Source organism: Heterocephalus glaber, unplaced genomic scaffold (genome assembly GCF_053883595.1).
Source record: "Heterocephalus glaber isolate CG9 unplaced genomic scaffold, H.glaber_assembly_v1.0 deba00000281, whole genome shotgun sequence".
NCBI lineage: Eukaryota > Metazoa > Chordata > Mammalia > Rodentia > Bathyergidae > Heterocephalus > Heterocephalus glaber.
Window position 1 is genome coordinate 18,183,461 of NW_028258139.1, and position 20,459 is coordinate 18,203,919.

The window sequence follows — 20,459 nt, forward strand, 5'->3', positions numbered from 1 at the left end:
AACCCTTTTTAAAAAGTAAATTATAGGGCCAGGGATTTAGCTCAGTGGTGCTCCCACCTGCCTCGCAAGCACAAGGTCCCAAGTTTGATTCCCAGTAAGCTACAAAAAAAAAAAAAGTAAATTATAAATTGAAAAAGGTGTCCTTCCCTTCCTCCTCTGGTTTGCAGCAGTAATCAATGCTCTGGGAAATAATTGTCATAGAAGTCAGGGTTGCCCATGGAGGCACACAGTAGGACTAACCTTTCTCATATCTACTGAATAGGCCAAGTCCTGTGACTTGATTTGATCAATAAAAAGAATAGAACTTATATCAGTCACACCAATAATGAAGTTTGAAGATTAGCAGGTGGATTATCTCACTACTTTTACATTATTTGCTTCTCATTGATTTGAGAGGAAGCACTCTGCCTGGGTCATAAATGACTATGCTAAAATGATGCAAATAATCTATGGTGCAGATAAAATGGCTTTGCTTTCCTAACTCACTGGGTTAGAGACTTTTTGTTCCTGAAGCATGAGCTTGTCCACCTTATTCCAGGGTGTGTGGGGGGAAGCCAAGGTCAGGAAAGGAAACTATGAGAAATACTAGTGTTTTGCTATACACGGGATGAGTTCTAATGTGAAATGATGGCATGGAAAGGATGAGTATTATACTCATGATTGAAAGTCAGAGAGCAAACACAAGTTAAAAAGTACATTAAAAAGATGCTAAAAGAAAAACAACAAAAACAAAAATAGTGATCCAGGCAGCAAAACCTAGAAATCAGCACTCACAGATAAGATTACAAAAGGTGAAGATGATCAAATAGTTATGTTTTTGCCAAGTTCTCTGGGTTGCTTGTAGAATTTTCCTGGACTGAAGGAGGCACGAAGCTGCTATTGGCCTTGGCTAGGCTTAGACCAAGAAGGAAATCAACATAAATCAATTGATAAATCAATAAAGATTATTATATTTAGGTATTATGTTGAATTTTTTTTATATTTACAGCCCATGAGAGACAACTACTAACTAAATTGGTCTGATGGTGAATTATCTGAGCAACTGCCATAGAAATGCTCTACAGCCAGTGGAGACTAAAGAGATAACACAATCCTGTACAGCACTGAACACTGAAGATCCGGTGGAACATTGGTAAAGCTATTACAGGTTCGTTACTAAAGCACAAATCGTCTATGGAAATATATGAGAATATTACAAAACACTGCATAGTCTTGTAGGTCAGGGTGGTGACTCGTTTAAGGGAACTGAATGTTGAGCAGTGCTAGCTGAGCTACAATCCTACCACAGCCACTTCTTACATGAATGGTCTTTGGTAAGTCATCAAAGTGCCTGTCTTTGAGTCTCTTTATTTTTAAAATTAGAAGAATGTCTACCTAAATTCAAGTTATGTGAACTATGCTTCTACAAATAACCTTTTTTGATGCTCTGCATGACAATGTGAAGGTCTAGAAAGGGCCTCGGAGCCTGATGAACTTGCGAAGTGCCTGCAAGATAACGAACATATGTGCTGAAGGAAGTGCGAACGAACACTCAGACACTGAGCCAGCTGCTTTTGTACACAGAAGGTTATACAATCTGACTGCTGTCTGCACCTCGCCGGAGGATCAGGACATCCAGTTCTTCTCAAAGTGGCCCTCAAGCATTTTGTATAACACTCAAAGGAACCAAGAACTACATGCACGAAGCCACCACCTGGATTCACCAGCCATCAGTCACCCCACTTCTTTCCTGCCTGGGCCTCTAGTTCTTGTTCTGCATCCATAAAGTGATTGGCGCTTCCCTCCCATCAGGATGCCCTGTGCTCCCAGCCAGTGAGGCTGGCTCAGAATATTCTCAAACTGTGGAGTCCAGAATGCATTCACCTCTCCCTGTTCTTTTCAGCAAAATTATTTCCTACTAATGATCATTATTTTCTAAATCACCCTTTAATTCTAAATCAATTAATAAACCCAAATTAAATTTAAACTTCTAAAATCCAATACAATGTTTCACATGGAAACTAAAATCTGCATTTACCAACGAGAAATTTTATATAGCTCACAAACCATCTCACTATTTTGAACATGAAACACAAAACCAGCAGGTGATCCCTAAGAAGGGCAAGACTGCCATGAACTGCTTTCCTTTCGTTTGTCCTTCCAGTCCCTGGTATCTTGCTCAGCCTGTCTCTCCTGCTGGAATAAATCACAGGGGCAGGAAACCCAAACTGCACCCAGAGCAAACTCAAGTGGTTTAGACTCTCCACAAGGTAAGTCATGATATGCCTCAGAGTCCCTGCCCTGCTGAGAATTCTAAGAATTAACCTCTAGGAAGACTACTATGTCTAGTAAAAGACAAATAATAAAGCCATGTGTGATAGCACAAGCCAGGATTCCCAGTAATCTGACAGCATGAGGGAGGAGGTTCCAAGTTCAAGATCAGCCCCGACAATTTAGTGGCTTAGCAAGAAGACCCTTTCTCAAAAATGGAAAGGAGGACTGGGGATACAGATCAGTGTGAATTAGTTCTCTGGGTTTAATCCTCAGTACTGCCAAACAAACAAAACAAAGGTAAATAATAGAAATGCTCAATTGAAGAAATGTGTGTGTGTGTGTGTGTGTGTGTATGTGCATTTGTGTACTTAGAACTCAACTGTATCTGAAGCAGTTCTTAAAAATTTGAACGGAGCAGGGGATTTAGCTCAGTGGTTTCATTGCCTGCCTCACAAGTGCAAGGTCCTGAGTTTGATCCCCGGTACCAAAAAAAAAAAAAAAGAAAAAAGAAAAAAAGAAAAAGAAATTGAAGCAAAATATTTTGTTCATGTTGTTTCCAGGAAGAATACATCATCACCGACATTGCTTAGAATTTCTGGTAACATAACTGATGAGAGCAGAGAGACTGACACAAAAGCAGCTTCAGGGTCCTTCCCACTTTTCCGCAATGGCATACTCTCAGGTGGGCGTTCCCGATGCGTGCCCTCCCATGAGCCTGCCTGCTCCCAGGCCCACTTGCTGCCAGAGGCAGCCCTGTCTGTATACCTCACTGAGATTGGAGAACCATGCTGTCTTCTACTCGGTGCCTCTCTCATCAGAGAGTCTGGACTCTTTCTTGGACTTCTACTCTGTGGACTATGCTGCCTAGCTCACCAGGAAGTGGCAGAAACCGAGGCCACATTCCCCTACACTCCTTCCTTTCTGTTTCCACGTCTTCCTAATTCTGAAATCATCTGGATCTGTGATTACAGACACAAGATTTCATGCAGAAGTGGAGACACATGATGAACGAATGGGAGGAAGACAACGGATTCGAGTACAGGGGCCTCTGTGGTACTACTATTATCTTAACACATTAACTGTCCATAAAACAGGGAAGCCTGTGAATGCCTGCATGGCAATCAGGTATATATGCATACAGACTTGGTTACTTGCCTTCACTCCGAGATGTCACACATCTGGGTATGTATTAAATGATAAGAATAAAAAATAATGTGAACGCAACACTTTAAATCACAGCTTGATTGTCAGGTATGTGCAAATCAGAGCAACTGTCAGGACTGTGATAAGAATGTGATTTTGTCACTGAGATGGAAGCCATGTCCTTCCCCTCCTAACTCCTCACCCGTTGTCTGGCTGAGACTCAGCTTCAAACCCCTCACATTCAGGCATAATTGCACAGTTTTCAAAGGAAAGCCTTCTGGACATAATTTTTCGTTAATTTATTTTTAACAAGAGAAAAACAGGTGATAACCTTTAAAAATAAGTAAATGGAACTGCTAGCAGAAGAAACATGAGGAGAATGAATTAATCTTTTTCCTTATTTTTTTCTTAACTTTTCCCTGAAACCGTGGTAATTTTTTCTCTGAGTTTTTGTTTGTCTTGTTAACACCATGGACAGGCATTTTATGCTAATGCCAGACAAGAGCAGGGCCCCTAATTAAACTTGGATCACCCGAGGCAGCCTCAGGAGGGCTCAGGAGCACAGAGGAATATCTGCCCAGGACACTCTGTAAAAGATGAGTGGTTTTGACCATAGTTCAAACTACACCTTAGTGAAGGCATTTTAATTAAATTCATTATATAACACTGTGGAGATCTACTATATGCTCGGCCTCATAAAAAGCCAGACATATCCTTAACATTTTTCTATCTTGGGAAACAGTAGGATGGGATGGGATTGAGAAGAGTGAGGGATCTTCTTTTTAATATATACTTATTTTATTTAATTATCACTATATCCGTATGGCATTATGTTCACATCTAGGTCTTGCAGATTAGGAAACTACAGTTCAGAAATGTCTGGGAAGGAGGCCTAAGCCACACAGCATCTTGATAGCTAAACTTGCCTTCAGTTAGCCAAAGAGAGATTCATGTAGATTTCTGTGGGGTTTCAGGAGGGATAAGACTTTCCTGTGCTAGGGAAAATGGCTTGTGGAAGAGGTGGTTATTCAGTGACAACTTCAAAAATATAAAGGGATTTGATTAGAAAGGAGGAAGGGGATTGCTAGTGAAGAGAACAGCATGATGTGGAAAAGGAGAAGAGAAAGATGACAAGATCCATTCTTCTATGTCACTTTGCTCTTTCATACAGAATCCCTCCAAGGGTGACAGCTCCAAATCTCACTCGGGGGCTGCCTCCAACCTGAAGCAGGAGATCTCCTGGGCATGGGAGAAGCTGGGCATGGCTCCTCTGGTCCTCAGCCTGCTGACAGAGCGATACAAGACATCCGCCTTCTCATCGTACCTGGGATGCAGTAGCAGGACACAGAAGGGAATCTCATACTTGATTTATATTTTCCAGGGCAATAGAGGAACCACAGAAGAGTTAATGTCCCATAGAAACTCTGAAATCCTGCAGAGAGGGCCAAAAAGTAGTCAAAAGTTCCCTAGCATGAGGAGCTGGTCATTCATTAGACTCTTCTGCTTTCTGAAACAAACATATCTGTCCACTGTTCAACTTGACCCTAGCTCTGGGGCAGATATTTTCTTATATAGCCAAATTTGAAATTGGATTTCAGGGATATTAGCTCCTTGAGAAACCTTTTATCACTGCTCTTGACTTCTGAAAGTCTTCTTGTTTCTTCATAACAAAAATAAACTAATTTGAGAAACACACAGCACTGGATCTGCTAAAACAAGAGCCAAAGGTAGCATTGCAGCATCAAATCAGAAGGGTTGGGTAGAGCATAGTTTGCCAGCACTAATAAGTATCTGAATTTCCTGTCTCCCTAAACATATAGGCTAACAACTTTGAGCACCTTAGAGACAGGTCTGTACCATGTAACTGAGATGGAGCCCCATGCTTAAAATGACATAAGCCACATCCTGAAAATGAGTCCATACTTGAGGGCAGGGACAGAATACACGTGCTCACCCTTAGAGGAATTTTTACAAAACAAACTAAATCTAAAGTATTCTGTCACTGACACCTTAATACACTGGTAAATATTTCAGTTGGAGGAATTAAGCTAGCCCTAACTATAATAATGGACCTATCAAGTTCATGAAATAATTTTCCCCTCTGATTAAAATAACCGCTTCTAAACTCAAATATGGGTTTGTCTTTCAGCTCAGGATTTGGAGAATGAGCAACTGTTGAGATATTGTCATGTATCAGGTGCTTTAAATGTTTAAAAGTATTAAAGTCTAGATTATAAAATCTATTTAAATGAGTGAAGAGAGTTAAATAGATATGCTGACAAAACAAAGATAATAAATCTTAAAGCCACATTTCATTGTTTACTTCTTCATTTTATTTACAGATAACTTCTATTTTCAGATATTTTGTTTAAAAAGTTAGTATTTCAAGACATGCTGTAGATTAAGAACTAGGTCAATGCCTTTTATTCCCCTATAATATATAAGGATTATACATGCTCAAACTTACTATGGCCTGATAGAATGGAGAATATTTCACTTGGCCCTTGGCTGTGGATTTGACCAGTGACTCACTTGGCTCAAGTCTTATTCTAGACAACACAAGCGGGTGTTAGGTATCTGTGTGATTAGACCTACCCATTTTTTATTTTTGTTTCTGTGAAAAATTCATGTAACATTTTGCCCTTCATCCTCAAAGAATAGGACAAGTGGGCTAGACCTGGACAGAATTCACCTTGGGAGCCATGTTCAAGCCAGATGAATCATACTCTAACTAAGTTGCCAACATGAATGGTAAAAGTAAAAGTTAAAGCACTTATGCACCGAATTTGGTGATGTGGTCTTTCCCATTGCAGAGATATTGTCTTCCTACTTGTTTTTCTCTCCAAAATAGCAACTACCTAAGAAGAATGTTCAGTAGATCCTCAAGTTATGACAGGCCTGACATACGAACAACTTGGATCACAAGTGGAATTTTAGTTTTAATTTATGACTAATATCTTGAGTTATGACCTGAATTGCAGCCACTTGTGCTTCCAGATGGTCTCAGATACAAATTTCACCCTTAAAGAGTTTTGGAAAGAAGTTTACAACATCCTTTCCTGTGTGGGGTTAATTGAAATATCTTGGGCCAATGTGTCTCTAAGGACACTGAGATCTGCCTGTATATAGGAGAGAGAGGGCAATGTAGAGGAGCCACAACCTTCAGTTGACCAACTGGAATTACAACCAGCCCTGGAGAGCAAATTAAGTTTATAAGTCAAGGGTCTACTGTATTTATCTTCTTACCTATGCTACTTTGGGCCGGATATTTAGCTCTGGTGCTGCCGCCTGGCTTGCAGACACAAGGTCCTGATTTCAATCCCTGGTACCAAAAAACCAAAAAAGCCCAACAAACAAACAAAAAAATCCTTATTACTTCTCAACCTTTTGGCTAAGATCAAGTGTAGTACAACAAAAAAAACTGTTACTTCCATCTTTGGTCAAATAATTGTCTAGTGGCTGAAAGGTATCATGGACTAGGTCCAGTGATCCCTAGGATGGTCAAAGACACAATAATGCTTTTTGCTAAAATCACACAATACTGTAAAAATTTTGTAACACTGGATGTATGCATAGAAAATTTTCCTTTTCTGCTCTTTCAATATGAATTCTACTCATCACACAGAGGAAGATGTAATTTTTTTTTTAAAAAAAAAAGCTTTGAGAAATCCACTTATCATGTCCTGAATCTTCAGATTTCATTTATTGTACCTTAAGAAAGGGCAAGGGTAAAGCTGACATTGGAGTACATGGGCCCCAGCTAAGAGAAACACACTCCTCTCACTGGCAGAAAAATGCTAATACTTGGTAAATTAGAACACGGGGCTAATGCGTACCAAGCTCTGAAGGTGCATGAGAGTAATTGCGATTCAACGGTGCATTAACATCTATATTGGAATGCAGATGGACTGAAAAATTGGGTGGATGCTTACATCTTAACTTAATACCAAGTCAGGTTGAAGAAATATAAAACATATTTTCTTGTGGAAACTGTTTAATCAGCATCTCTGTGCTTCTTCCTCCGAATTAATATGCTTAAGCTGCTACATGGTTCCCATCATCAACTTGGTTCCTTTTAGCAGAAGGAGCTTATATTTGCATGTTCCTGACAGTTTGCTCCATACTTGGCAAAGAATTGTCAAATACTTAAGCATCTCTATTAGAGCATTTTCCTGATTGTGTCTTATTTTTCCTTCTTATGACATCCACCCACCCACCCACCCACCCACCCACACACATTAATGATACATTATTTCTAATTGATTTACCACCAACTAGAATTGTCCCTCCAATATGAAAGCTTTAAAGACATAATTTTAAATTAAATTCATGAGTAGAAATAATTCTATAAACAGTCTTGAGACATAGATAAGAGTTGTGGGAAGGCAGATGCATTTCCAAGTGAAACTTCCATTTTCACTTCTGTTGCAGTAGATTTCTTTTCAAATACAATGCATTAAGTCCAAACCTAATAGAAAAAAAGTAATAAAAATAAATAAATATTTTCGAACATAATTATGAAGTAAAGCAAATACCAAAATAACCTGGAAGTAATATAAGCCATGTTTTTCTTCTCCCTGTTATGCCCTCAAACTACAAACTAAATTACACAGTGTACTTTAATCTCTGGCATTGTCCAAATTATAGCAAGCAATTCAGAAATGTTCATGCATAATTTACTAAAGACTTCACTGTTTAGTATATTTGTCCTAATTTAATAACTTCCCCGAGTTATAATTTGACTTTTAATATATTATGGTTATTGACTTTTTAAATATATTGCTGTTATTTATTAAATTTTTAATTAGTCTAAATATTGCTTTTGGCAGACTCCAAAAAAATTTCAATAACAAAAATGGACAAAGGGAGCTACCTTATGTTTATCACATCTTTTTAAAAGCCTTTGAAAATTCACTCAAGTACACAAGTTGTACACACATACACACACGCACACACGCACATACGTGTTATGACCAAAGAAGGAAATGAGTTAAGGTCTATAAGAGAAGCAACTATGGTGAAATTTACAGAATACTCTCTGGTTAAAATTCTGTCCCAAGGAGTAATTGCCTACTTTACAGAAAATGCTCAACCTTTTATGGAATACATTTATGTTTTGGGGAAACATTTGTTTTTATTTCTTTTTCCTAAAAGTAAGTTTGAATTTCACAGCAGGAGGTAAGGCAAAGTTGGGGCTTTATTTTCATAAACATACAGTGTCAACAAATAGGATCATCCAAAAGCCATTCATTGTAATATTCATTACAAGGCCTTTTATTAATTCACCACTTCATTTTCCCACTTTATACATCAGTGTTGCCAGTTTATGAACCAAAATGTATTTCTGAAGAGATAACTTAGCACCTGGTACTTAGCAAGAAACCAGTAAAGATTTACTGAATTACCCTATGAAATGTTTAGTAAATACTTAGGAAATAAAATGCATTTATATATTTCTCTTCAAAATACCTCCTGCTTTAGCTCTCATGTTTAAAAATCTAGAATCATCCATCTTTGTTTATAAAATGAAATCCAAACTCCTTTGGGCATAATCTCAGTGCTGTTTACTCTCTAGTCACTTTCTCTCCTACCCAGTTAATTCTGTAACCACATGAATGGACACCTTATCATTATACCTTTCATGCCATTTATCTTTTCTCATGTTTTACTGTCTAATAGAAAGATATCATTTTGTTGCTAGAATTATATACAAAAACAGAAACAAAAAAGAGAAAATACATCATCTGAAACTTTTGCTACAGAACCAAGAAAACCAGCCTCTGTGAGAACACAAGAGCTTACAAGTAGGGATAGATCTCTCATGGTAGTTCTCATGCAGTGGCATTGTCATTTTTCTTTCGGGATAAATGTCTTATTAAGCATGAAATGTCTTGAGAATTGGAGACATCCACATTTGTACCAGCAGCACCCAATGCAGTACATTTACATAGTGGTTACTTGATGAATAGTTGTTAGATTTAAATTTAACATGGATAAGTATATACTAAGGGCAGTCAAACCTTGGATTGAGAGTAACTTGGTCTGCAAGTGTTCTGCAAGATGAGTAAACATTGCTAAGAAATTTTAACTTGTTAAACTAGCAATGTGTTACAACGTGAGTAGCACGTTCAACACGCCAAATGGCACATGGCACATGATCACAACTATTCTCTCTCATTCTGTCTCTCTCTTCCTGATATGCAACTGTTTTGAATTAGTAGTGGAATGAATTATTCTCACAAAGCAAACTTTTACTATATGGTTGTATTGGTATTGAAATACAACATAAAGATCCAGAAGTACCTATTCAAAAGAACCAAAGACAAAAGTGTATCTTTGTACACTATAAAGAAAAAAAAGTGAATGTCAGAGAAAGGTCAAAATGTGCACAAGTGACCTTCAGAGAGTGCAGTTCTAATTCTTTTTCTTTTTTATTCCTTCTTTATTTTGTAAGTTGGCCCCACAGGTCAGCCTCAGTTGAGGAGATGGTAATAGTGGTGCTGGCTAAAACTAAAAAAGAACCTACATGTAAATGGCCAGAGGGGAGAAAAACAAAAATGAGCCACGGAAACTGGAGGATGTGGGGGATAACTGCAGATTATTTGTAGCTGGAGAGATGGGTTGGCTAAAACTGTGCAAATATTCGAGCCTCATCTCTGAGGTATACGAATGTGAAAGAGATCCAAAACAGTGAAACACAGATTTGGAGATTTGAACCTCTGCCCAATCTCAAATTAACTTCACAATTATAAAAGCATAGAGAAGAACTAAACCAGCGAACCAAAGGCTTAAGGATCATCACTGTTACCAACATTGAGGACTTATGTGTCAGACTATCTTCCGCATTTGAACACACAAATCAAACTCAAACTTGCAGAAACACGCCTAAGATTTATGTCACCATAGAAAGAAGATGAGATGGACTTTGAGATCTGAACCTATGGGTTGATGTCTTACAAGAGCAAAACATCAGCATTCTGTGTAGGATTATAATAGGACACAGCAGTTACATGGAATTGCTTTCACAATATCTACATTAATTTTTTGGAGTTCTGGGTTCCTTAATTTTTTTTTTACCTTGAGCTCATAATACTAAATGAAATAAATCAGAAGCACAAGCTTAAATATTACAAGATTTCTCTTATATGAAAAACCCTTAATAGAAGAAAAAGCAAAGTAAAAGTTTAAAAAAATAAGAAGATGGATCTTTTGAAAAGGGAAAGAGACCAAGAGATAGAGTGAGGTTGGAGGCAGGGGGTGAAAAGAGATTTAAGATGTATTATCTACAGGTACCAACTCCCCAGGAGAAATGTAGTACTTGTGCGTTTAAAATTGAAAATTACTTAATACAGAAAAAATAAGATTCTGCATTGAAAAATCAGTCAACAAATACTAACCCCCAAATGATCAGATATTGAAGTTATGAAAACTTTTAAAAAAAGACTAAATCAGTTATGCTAACTGTGCTCTATAAGTTAAAGAAATACTCATTCATATTCAACGCAAAGGGTGGTCTTAAATCAGAAATAAAATCGATAAAAAAGAACCAAGTGAAAAGTTTGAAAAAAATGCATAATCTGGAATGAATATGAACTTTTTGGATTTAGTAGCAGAATCAGTAATAGAAGACGAGGTCAATCTGAAGATGAATCATCAAGTATTATTCACTGTGAATAACAAAAAAAATGCCAAAAAATACCAGTCAGGCTGAAAGACTTGTGGGAAATTTTCAAAATGTCTAATATTCATCCTATTAAAATAATAATAATAATACAGAGAAAATATGCTGATGTTAAAGTATTTAAAACTATTTAAAAATAATTGCAGATTTGTTTCCAAATCCACTGAAAGTTGTAAATCCAGGGTTTTAAGAACTTCGACGAACCTCAAACAGAATAACTCAAAATTAACTAACTTTAGATACGTCATATTAAATTGTTAAAAATTAAATATAAGGATAAAATCCTGAAAGCAATTGCAACAAATAGCATTTTGCATACAGGAATCACTGACTTGAATAACTGTAGCAGTTCATCAGAAAACACAAAGGCCAAAACAGCAAAAAGAAATCTCACAAATAATCAAAGCAAGCTATGCCACACCAGTCTGTTACACCCAGAATATTCTTCAGAATTAAAGTAAAAAGAAAATTCTCAGATAAAGTATAAGTAAAGAATGTATCACCTGGAGGCTGAATAAAAAGTTCTATAAGGTACTGAATGTGAAGGGAAACATGCCAGAAGTTAACACATATCTTTGAAAATAAATATCAAGAGAGATGATAAACATCTAGGTAAATGTTATAAATAATGTGCTATCTCTTCATCCATTTAAAACATGTATAGGATTTAAAGAAAGCATACCATTTTCCAGTGGGGTTTTGAGTGTATATAGATATAACACATTTCACAAATGTAAAGCAAATATCAATTACTATTAGAGGGATAAAAAAGACTTTATCTTGTCATTTTTCAACATTGTATGTGAAGTAGTAAAATACCGTCTCTTAAGTACACTGTGAGAGGATAAACATGGGTAGCACAATCCACCAAAAATAAGAGACAACCAAAATGGCCATAGAAAAATCAAAATAGAACACCAAAAATGAGTCCAAGAATCCAATACAGAAAGGACAGATGCATAAAGAGTCAAATAAGAGGGAAATTGAAAACAAATGATACAGTGGTAGAGTAAAATTCAACTATATAAATAATTATTTTATATTACATATTAAGTTTTAATTAATTAAGTTTTAATTCTTTAAACACGCTAAAGAAAAAGCATAGATCACCAAAGTAAAAACAAAACAAAATACAGCACTATCACCTGCTAACAAAGGGTACTTAATTTACTAAAACACAGACCAAATGAGACTTATGATGCAAAAACATGTGCATAGTGAGCACAAACATGGCTATCTTAATACAGATATCATTGAGGTTGAGAAAAGAGTTTACAGAGACAAAGAGGAGAATGTCACATTGACAAAAGGGACAATGAGGAATACATAACTGTTACACTTCTCTATTCAACTACTAAACAATACCAAGTTAAATAAAGCAAAGCAGACAGAGTTAAAGGGAGAGATAAAAGGCGTCTACAATTATCATAAATTTTTGTAATTCCCCCTGTCAAGGACTGATGTAAAAATAAGAAGAAATCAGCAATGACACTTAAGATCTGAGGAATACAAACTGCCTTGATGTAATTAAAATTCACAGTCCAACAAATGGGGGATGCTCAACCTTTTAAAGTGTTCATGGCATAGTTTCCAAGATAGTTTCTATGACAGGGCATAAAACAAGGGGCAAACATCTTTAAAAATCAAAATCATGCAATTGGTTCTAGGCCTTTTTGCTAAAATCAAATGTAGTATCTATTCATATCAGTATACTATCTCTATCCAGGACAATCTATTAAATGGATTTTTGCTGCTGGGGGATGAAATAGGAGCTTGCTCTGTCTGCTCCACATATAGACCACGAATTGCAGTACCTCCAGCAAATGTGCATCCCTAAAAAATATCAGAATCACACAAAGTGTACTCTCTGATCACAGTGGAATCAACTGGAGCTTAAATAACAATATGGTATTTGAAAAGTCCTAAGTATCTGGAAATTCAGAACATATTTGTAAGTATTTCCAAAATAAAATTGCATGGGAAATTAAAAAGAAATCTTTGAACTCAAAAACTGTGTGATTATTACAAAAGAAGAAGTATAAAAATAAATAATTTATGAATCAACAAGAAGGAAAATAAAATAAATAAGAAAGTCCACATAGCTAGAAGGAAATAAGTAATTAAAATAAGAGAATAGGGCTGGGGATTTAGCTCAGTGGTTCCTCCTCCGCCTGCCTCGCAAGCACAAGGACCCGAGTTCCATCCCTGGTGCCAATAAATAAATAAATAAATAAAATAAGAGAATAAATCAGTGAAAAAGAAAAAGACAAAGAATTAACAAGTCAGCAGACCTTGAAAAATACCAGGAAGTACTGATCATAAGGTGAGTATTCATGTCATAAATATCAGGAGTTTGAAAGGATTTATCACTACAAATTTTATGAGTAATAAAAGAGTGTGAAAATAGTACATCAACCATTTTACATGGGCTCTTTTGACCAATTAGATGACATGGATAAATTTTTTGAAAAATGTAATATTAAAATGAACACAAGAGGAATTTAAAAAAATATTCATTGAAGAAGTTGAATTTGTTATCAAAACTATCCCAAGAAGATGAGTCTAGGACAATTTGCTACCTCTGGCAAATTTTATCTAACATTCAAGGATAGAAAAAGAAGACTGAAATACATAAAATAGAGGAAAAGTGATAATTGTTCTTCTTGTTTTTAGACTTGTTTTTCTAACACCAAATCAGACACAGATAATCCAAAAAATCCAAAAGAAAGACAATTTCTGTCTCATATCCTTCATAAGTATAACAGAAAGAAAGCATTTGCAAATAGAACCTACCTATGTTGAAATATATCATGATCACATGGAATTTGACCCAGTAATGTATAGTTGGTTTAATTTTTAAAAATTAAATTAATATAATTTATCTTATTAATAGTATAAAGAGAAAAAATCATGTAAAGAGACATAATGATCATTTTAAACATTCTATTTATTCAAAGTAATAATAGTAGGAAGAAGACCTTTGGAAGACATAGTAGAAAGTGTATTGCAATACTGAGAGTGACAGACAACTATTTCCCTCTGATTTCAGGAACAAGAGAGCTGAGTCCTTTCTTCCTCTTTTGAGAAACAAATCCCTTCAATTCAACCTTGCACTAGAAACATTAGAAATTATTGCAATTTAAAATAAAGAAAAAGCTTATAGTCACTAAAAAGAGAAACACAATAGTTCCAATTTGAAGATAATATAGAAAGTTCCATGTAATCTAAAACAAAGTAGAACAAAAATGTAAAAAGCTACTAGAAATTACTTATGAATGAAGACACATAAGGTTAACATTTAAAATTAATTACCTTCCTATGTGCTAGTAGGAAACAATTGGAAAATAAAATACTGGGTGCTCAACTGCCCAAGCAATGATGAAAGGTGGAGGGTGTGAATGAATTTGCTGATTTGTTTTGAATTATTTGCCTCCTAACAAAATTAAAAAATCTGTTTGTCTCTAAAAGCACCATGTCTATAAGGAGAGGGCTGAATTACAGTTTTTGAAAACACACACTTTTTTAAAATTTAAATAACTTTATTATCAAACAGACACACATACAAAATATTAAAACCATTCAAAGAAGAACAATGCAAGGGGAAAAAACTACAATAATATTCAAATACAGTAGAACTCAACCAAAACAAAACTGAAAAGCACTTTAACATTTTTCCATATAATTTAAAAAAGCATCTCAAGCACCAACAAGACCCCAGAGGATGTGATTTGTTTCAGAAAGATCCCCAAAACGAACATTGAACAAATAATGATCTGGACAAAAGCTCCAGTTAGTTAGCAGACTCCACATAAGCCAAGCTTCTCCCTGATTTAAATTTCGATATTGTCATATGACACTTAATAGAAACGTATTCTGAGAAATATGTTATTAGGCCATTTCATCCGTGTGTATCCTTAATTACACTTTTAGTTTTCTCACACTAGAGAAATTATTCGGTATTTACACATATGCATCCTATTTATTTCACATAAGAGGATGATCTCAACATGCATCCGTTTAACTATAAATGTCTCTAGTTTCTCGTTCTTTATGGCTGAGTAGTACTCCATTTTATAAAAAAAAAAAACACATCTTCTTTATCTCCAGTTGATGGGCACTTTGAGCTGTTTCCAAGCTTTCACTATTATGAACTGTGCAGGTATATACATGGGTGCACATATATTGCTGTGGTAAGATTCTTTTAATTCTTTGGGGAAGATACCCAGCAGGAAGATAACTGGGTTGAATGGGACCTCTAGGCTAGTTCTTTGAGGTAGCTCCATACTGATTTCCACAGTGGTTGCACTAGTGTGCACTCCCACCAACAATGGAGAAGGGTTCCTTTCTCCCCACACCCCCTCCAGCATTTGTTATTAGATGATTTCTTAACAGCAGCCATTCTTTCTGGGGTGAAGTGGAATCTCAGTGTTGTTTTCATCTGCATCTCTCGAATAGCCAGTGATGTTGAACATTTTTTCATATATTTATTTGATGCTTTTACTTCTCTATGAAATGTCTGTTCATTTCAGATACCCATTTTTGAATTGGGTCTTTGAATTTGGGGAGTCTGATTTTTTTCAGTTCTTTATATATTCTAGATAGTAGTCCTTTTCCTAAGGTATAGCTGCTGAAAAATTTTCCCCACATTGTAGGTTGTCCCTTAGCTCTGTTGGTGGTTTCTCTTGCAGTGCAGAAGCTTTTTAATAAGATAAGATCCCAGCTATTGATTCTTTGGGCAAGTTCCCATGCCACTGAGGTTTTGTTCCTTTTCCTATGCCAATATCTTCAAGAGTTCTACCTAACTTATCTTCCAGCAAATTTAGTGTTTCTGTCCTAATATTTAAATCTTTAATCCACTTCGATCTTAATTTAGTGCATGGTGATAGGCATGGGTCAAGTTTTAATCTTTGGCAGGTTGAAATCCAGTTTTTCCAACACCATTTATTAAATAGGCTATCTTTCCTCCAATGAGGGTTGTTGGCTCCTTTGTAAAAGATGAGGTGGCTGAGCATATCTGTAGTTGTATCTGTATCTTCTAATCTATACCACTGATCTTCAGGACTGTTTCTTTGCCAATAACATGCTGTTTTTATCACAGTAGCTCTGTAGTATAGCTTCAAGTTGGGGATTGTAATACCCCCAAGCCATATTTCTGTTGCCTAAAATTTCTTTTGCTATCCTAGGTCTCTTCTGGTTCCAAATGAATTTTTGAATTATTGTCTCTAATTCTGTGAAATATATTGTTGGAATTTCATTTGGGATTTTCATTAAACCTATATAATAGTCTTGGAAGTATGGCCATTTTCACTTTATTGGTTCTTCCTATCCAGGAACAAGGATGTCTTTCCATTTTCTTATGTCCTCCTCAATCTCCTTTTTCAAAGTGCTATAGTTTTCAGTGTACAGGTCTTTTGCTACCTTTGTTAGATTGACTCCTAGATATTTAATTTTTTGGATGCTATTGTAAAAGGAATTGCTTCTCTAATTTCTTTCCCAGTGAGTCTATCATTTGTATATAAAAGGCTATCGTTTTTTGAGTGCTGACCTTATATCCAGCTACACTACTGATCCTGTCAATTAAGTCTAGAAGTCTTTTGGTAGAGTATTTTGGGTCTTCTAAGGAAAGTATCATATCATCAGCAAATAATGACAGTTTAACTTCTCCCTTTCCCATTTTTATTCTTTTTATTTCTTTCTCTTTTCTAAGGACACACTTTTTAGTTCTTTTTCATATTTCAGTTATTAAATAAATCTTTATGTGAAAAATGACACAACAGCTCATTGGACATTAGCACTCCTTGGACTCATGCATGTTTTGGGCAGTATACTATGGAAAACACTGGCCTACATCACAGGAATCCTGAGCTCTAGGTCTGATTCTGAAATAAATCCAAAGTGTGCACTTCAGAGGATATTTCATTGTTACTATCCTAAATTTTCTTATTTAATAATATACATACTTGGAAAAAGTATGCTTCAAGATGTTTTAAAAATATAAACATTATTTAAGTTTCAAAAGTTAAAATATTTTCAAATTGTAATCCATGTATTTTTATGGTAAAAATCATATATTATAGAATTACAGAAAGGAAAATATGTAAGTATACCATTTCTTTCATTTTGTAGTCTCCAACCTGTACCTACTTTTTCCACATTCTTGCTTTAAAAGCCTTTTCTCTATATTCTCCAAGATGTTTTTTGTACACACATATAAACATATGCTCTATTTAAAAATTCTTCAAAATACCATTCTTCTTCTATTTCTCAGAGATCACCTAGGGATGATTATTTCTAATAGTGATAAACGTATTAAAAATGACTCACTTAAACTATTAAATGAATATCCCAATTATTTCCACTCAAATTACACCTATCCATCAAGATCCAATTCAGACAAGGACCAAAAGTATATGTGAATATATCAATAAATTAGTAGTCTCATCTAAACCAGTGAGATATCTGTCTTTTTTGGAAATTTCAGACATATGCAAAATATTTTAAAAAATCAGCCATTATGCAATACATACCTTTCTACCTTTTAAACATATCTATAGTTTTCCTTTAATCAGGCTCTTTTCTTTAAAGAAATCATATTCCAGTTGTGTTTTATGTTTCCAGTGTTTTTTTCTTGTTATTTCTATTTGTGAAAATAACCTGCTGCTTCTCTTATGCATGGAAGACATAAAAAAGGACGTGAAATAATTCTGAAAATAAAACAAAATCCATCGATAAAAACGTATTTGAGTTTCAGTTAATGCAGGGATGTTTTAAGAACATATTTATCTACAAATACCAACTCTTTTCCAGACATTTCAGTATATGTCTCGGAAATTAAACCTGCTTTTCCTTAATGCACTCTTCTAAACCAGGTTTTCATAACATATTTGCAAAGCACCTTTAATGTCAAATGAGCCCCTGTACTCAATTTCATTATCATAAAAATGCCAGTTCTTCTGCAGTGAGAAAATCCAATTACTTGTGACTATGATGTTTGGATGAAAATGACAAAGTGAACAAGTGTTAGTGCAAATACAACCAGCATTTCTACAATCTCACAGGGGTTTAGGTAAGGCTCTAGGCTTATGGTAAAAGGATACCAGGGAGAGAGTTTCCAATGCTTAAAACACATTTGATTCTCTTTTTCTTTTTAAAAATTTTAAAAATTAATTTTATTGGTACATTTTAGATATGAGAAACTGAAAGCGTAAATAAGGATCAAAATGTATGATGGGCCAGGGATTTAGCTTAGTGGTTCAGCCACCTGCCTCACAAGCACAAGGTCCCAAGTTCATTCCCCGGTACCAAAAGAAAAAAAAAAAGTATAATAGGTAATGTGAAATAGGAAGAAAAGATGCAAAGGGGAAGAGAAAAGGAAAGAAGGGAATGGAATTAATATGAGAAAATAAAAAATGGGAACAAAGTCTTTGATCCTTTTTCTAATTCAATTTTACTCAGCTTTCAAGAACCATATCAGAAGGACATTATCTCTGATTGTATTTTCTTTGGGATTAATTTGTCACACGTGAAGGAAATGAAACAAATTAACAAGGACCAAGATGAGAGGTCAGTAACAGGATAGAAGACTGTTTTAGGAGATTTATTAAGAGAAGGGTTTCTTTGGGCACACCAGTGTATGGGAGAAAAAGAATGCTGTTGAATAGACATGTGATCTTTTGACCCATTCTTGTGGGCTGCAGCCCACGGACCTCCCACGAGTGAAAGAAGAAAGTAATAGCCAGTTCACAGCATCACTGCTGGAAAATATAATTGAGTTAATTACTGCATGCAAATGTTCAATTTAGAGTAGATGCGTATTTCACAGGCTTAATATGCAGTTTTCATCACTAAAACCTATAATATAATAATTCTTATCATTATTAGTATTGTGACTCTTATTATTATCCCGGAGCAAAGGACTGAACTCAGGACCTCCTACATGCTAAGCACCCTCTCTTTTACTAAGATACACTCAGATACTTAATATTTTACAAGAGAAAGTGCTTTACCGTGAGACAGACCAATGTTAAGTTCCTGGATTGAGACTTGCTAGCTATCTGTTCTAGGACGATGTTTTAGTCACTTTTCCATTTTCCGGGACAAAATACCTGACACCTACAACTTAAACTTACTTCGGGTCAAGTTTCAGTCCATGATCTGCTGGCTCCAAAGAAAAAACAGCATGGCAGCAGTGCACAGCGGAGGAAACACTGCTCATTTCATGGCTGACAGGAAGCAGAGAGCAAAGCAGTAACTGGTCTCCCCTGAGCAGACCCCAGGCACAGCACAGCATCAAGCCAGCTACACCAACCTCATAATCCAATCATCTTCCAAACACACGAGCCTTTGGGGGCCATCTGAGATCTAAACTGTAACAGACAACGTACGCAATGGTACTGCACCTTAGTTTTCTTGTCTGAAAAATAATAATAATAAGCCTCAGCCTAGAGGTTGTCATGGATTAAATGAGACTGAGGGAAGCATCTGGTTCAGTGTAAGCACCACAATTTTAACTCACTCCGTTTCCTTAAACATATTTCATTAATTACCACATATAGGTAATAGATCTTAATAATCACAGTGAAAGATTCAACGCAGTGACTAACACTCAGGGAGCTTTTCTGTAAGGATAGATCTTAATAGTGTAAATGTGAGCTCATAACACTTCCCATGGTGTCATTTTACAAATCATAGGTTAAGGGTAAATTACACTTAGGACCACCCCTGCGTGAACCTTAGGCGTTTTCCAAACACGTGCGCTTTAATTTAAAATGGTTTCTAATGGTAGTGGAGCTCTAAATCTGAGCACGTTCTCTCTCCTACTTGCTTTCTTCAGCCTGCAGCTGCTAGTTAGCAAGTTCATCGATACAGTGTCGATGTTGGACAGGATACTTGGGCAAAGCTAATGGTCTGGCCTACTGTGGACAACCCAGAAAAAATACCGCTAGGTGGCGGTGTTGCCTCACTTTCTAGGCCAAGGGCAGTTTCCAGACCTCCTTGGCGCTCTAAGGGGCACTCCAGCTCTCTATTGAGCAGGTCATTCCAACTCTAATGAGGATGACAGATTTTTTACAAAGACTATTAAGCATAAAAGCGCTTGTCCTTACTGAATAAATAGTAGTCGGTTTTGTGACTCCTCCCTCGAAATATCAGTAATTTATTTTGAGATAAAATGTTAATCTCTTTTGTAAAATGGGCATTTGGTGCTTATCCTTTGGCATTTTCATTATCAGTAACGTTTACTAATCTAAAGAAAGAATTTCGTGTGTCTGGAATTCAGTATCTTTATAAGTAAAAATGAGGCGTTTTGAATGCACGTGTGCAGAAATGGCATCTGAGTCTCAGGGGACATAGGCTTCAGAATCTGCTGCCGCTGGCTCCATTC

General features: G+C 35.9%; 1 pseudogene; it reads left to right on the forward strand.

Moving 5' to 3' along the window:
• The first annotated feature begins 12,733 nt into the window (after positions 1–12,733).
• Positions 12,734–12,913, forward strand: LOC147830240 (U2 spliceosomal RNA; annotated as a pseudogene).
• Positions 12,914–20,459: the final 7,546 nt, after the last annotated feature.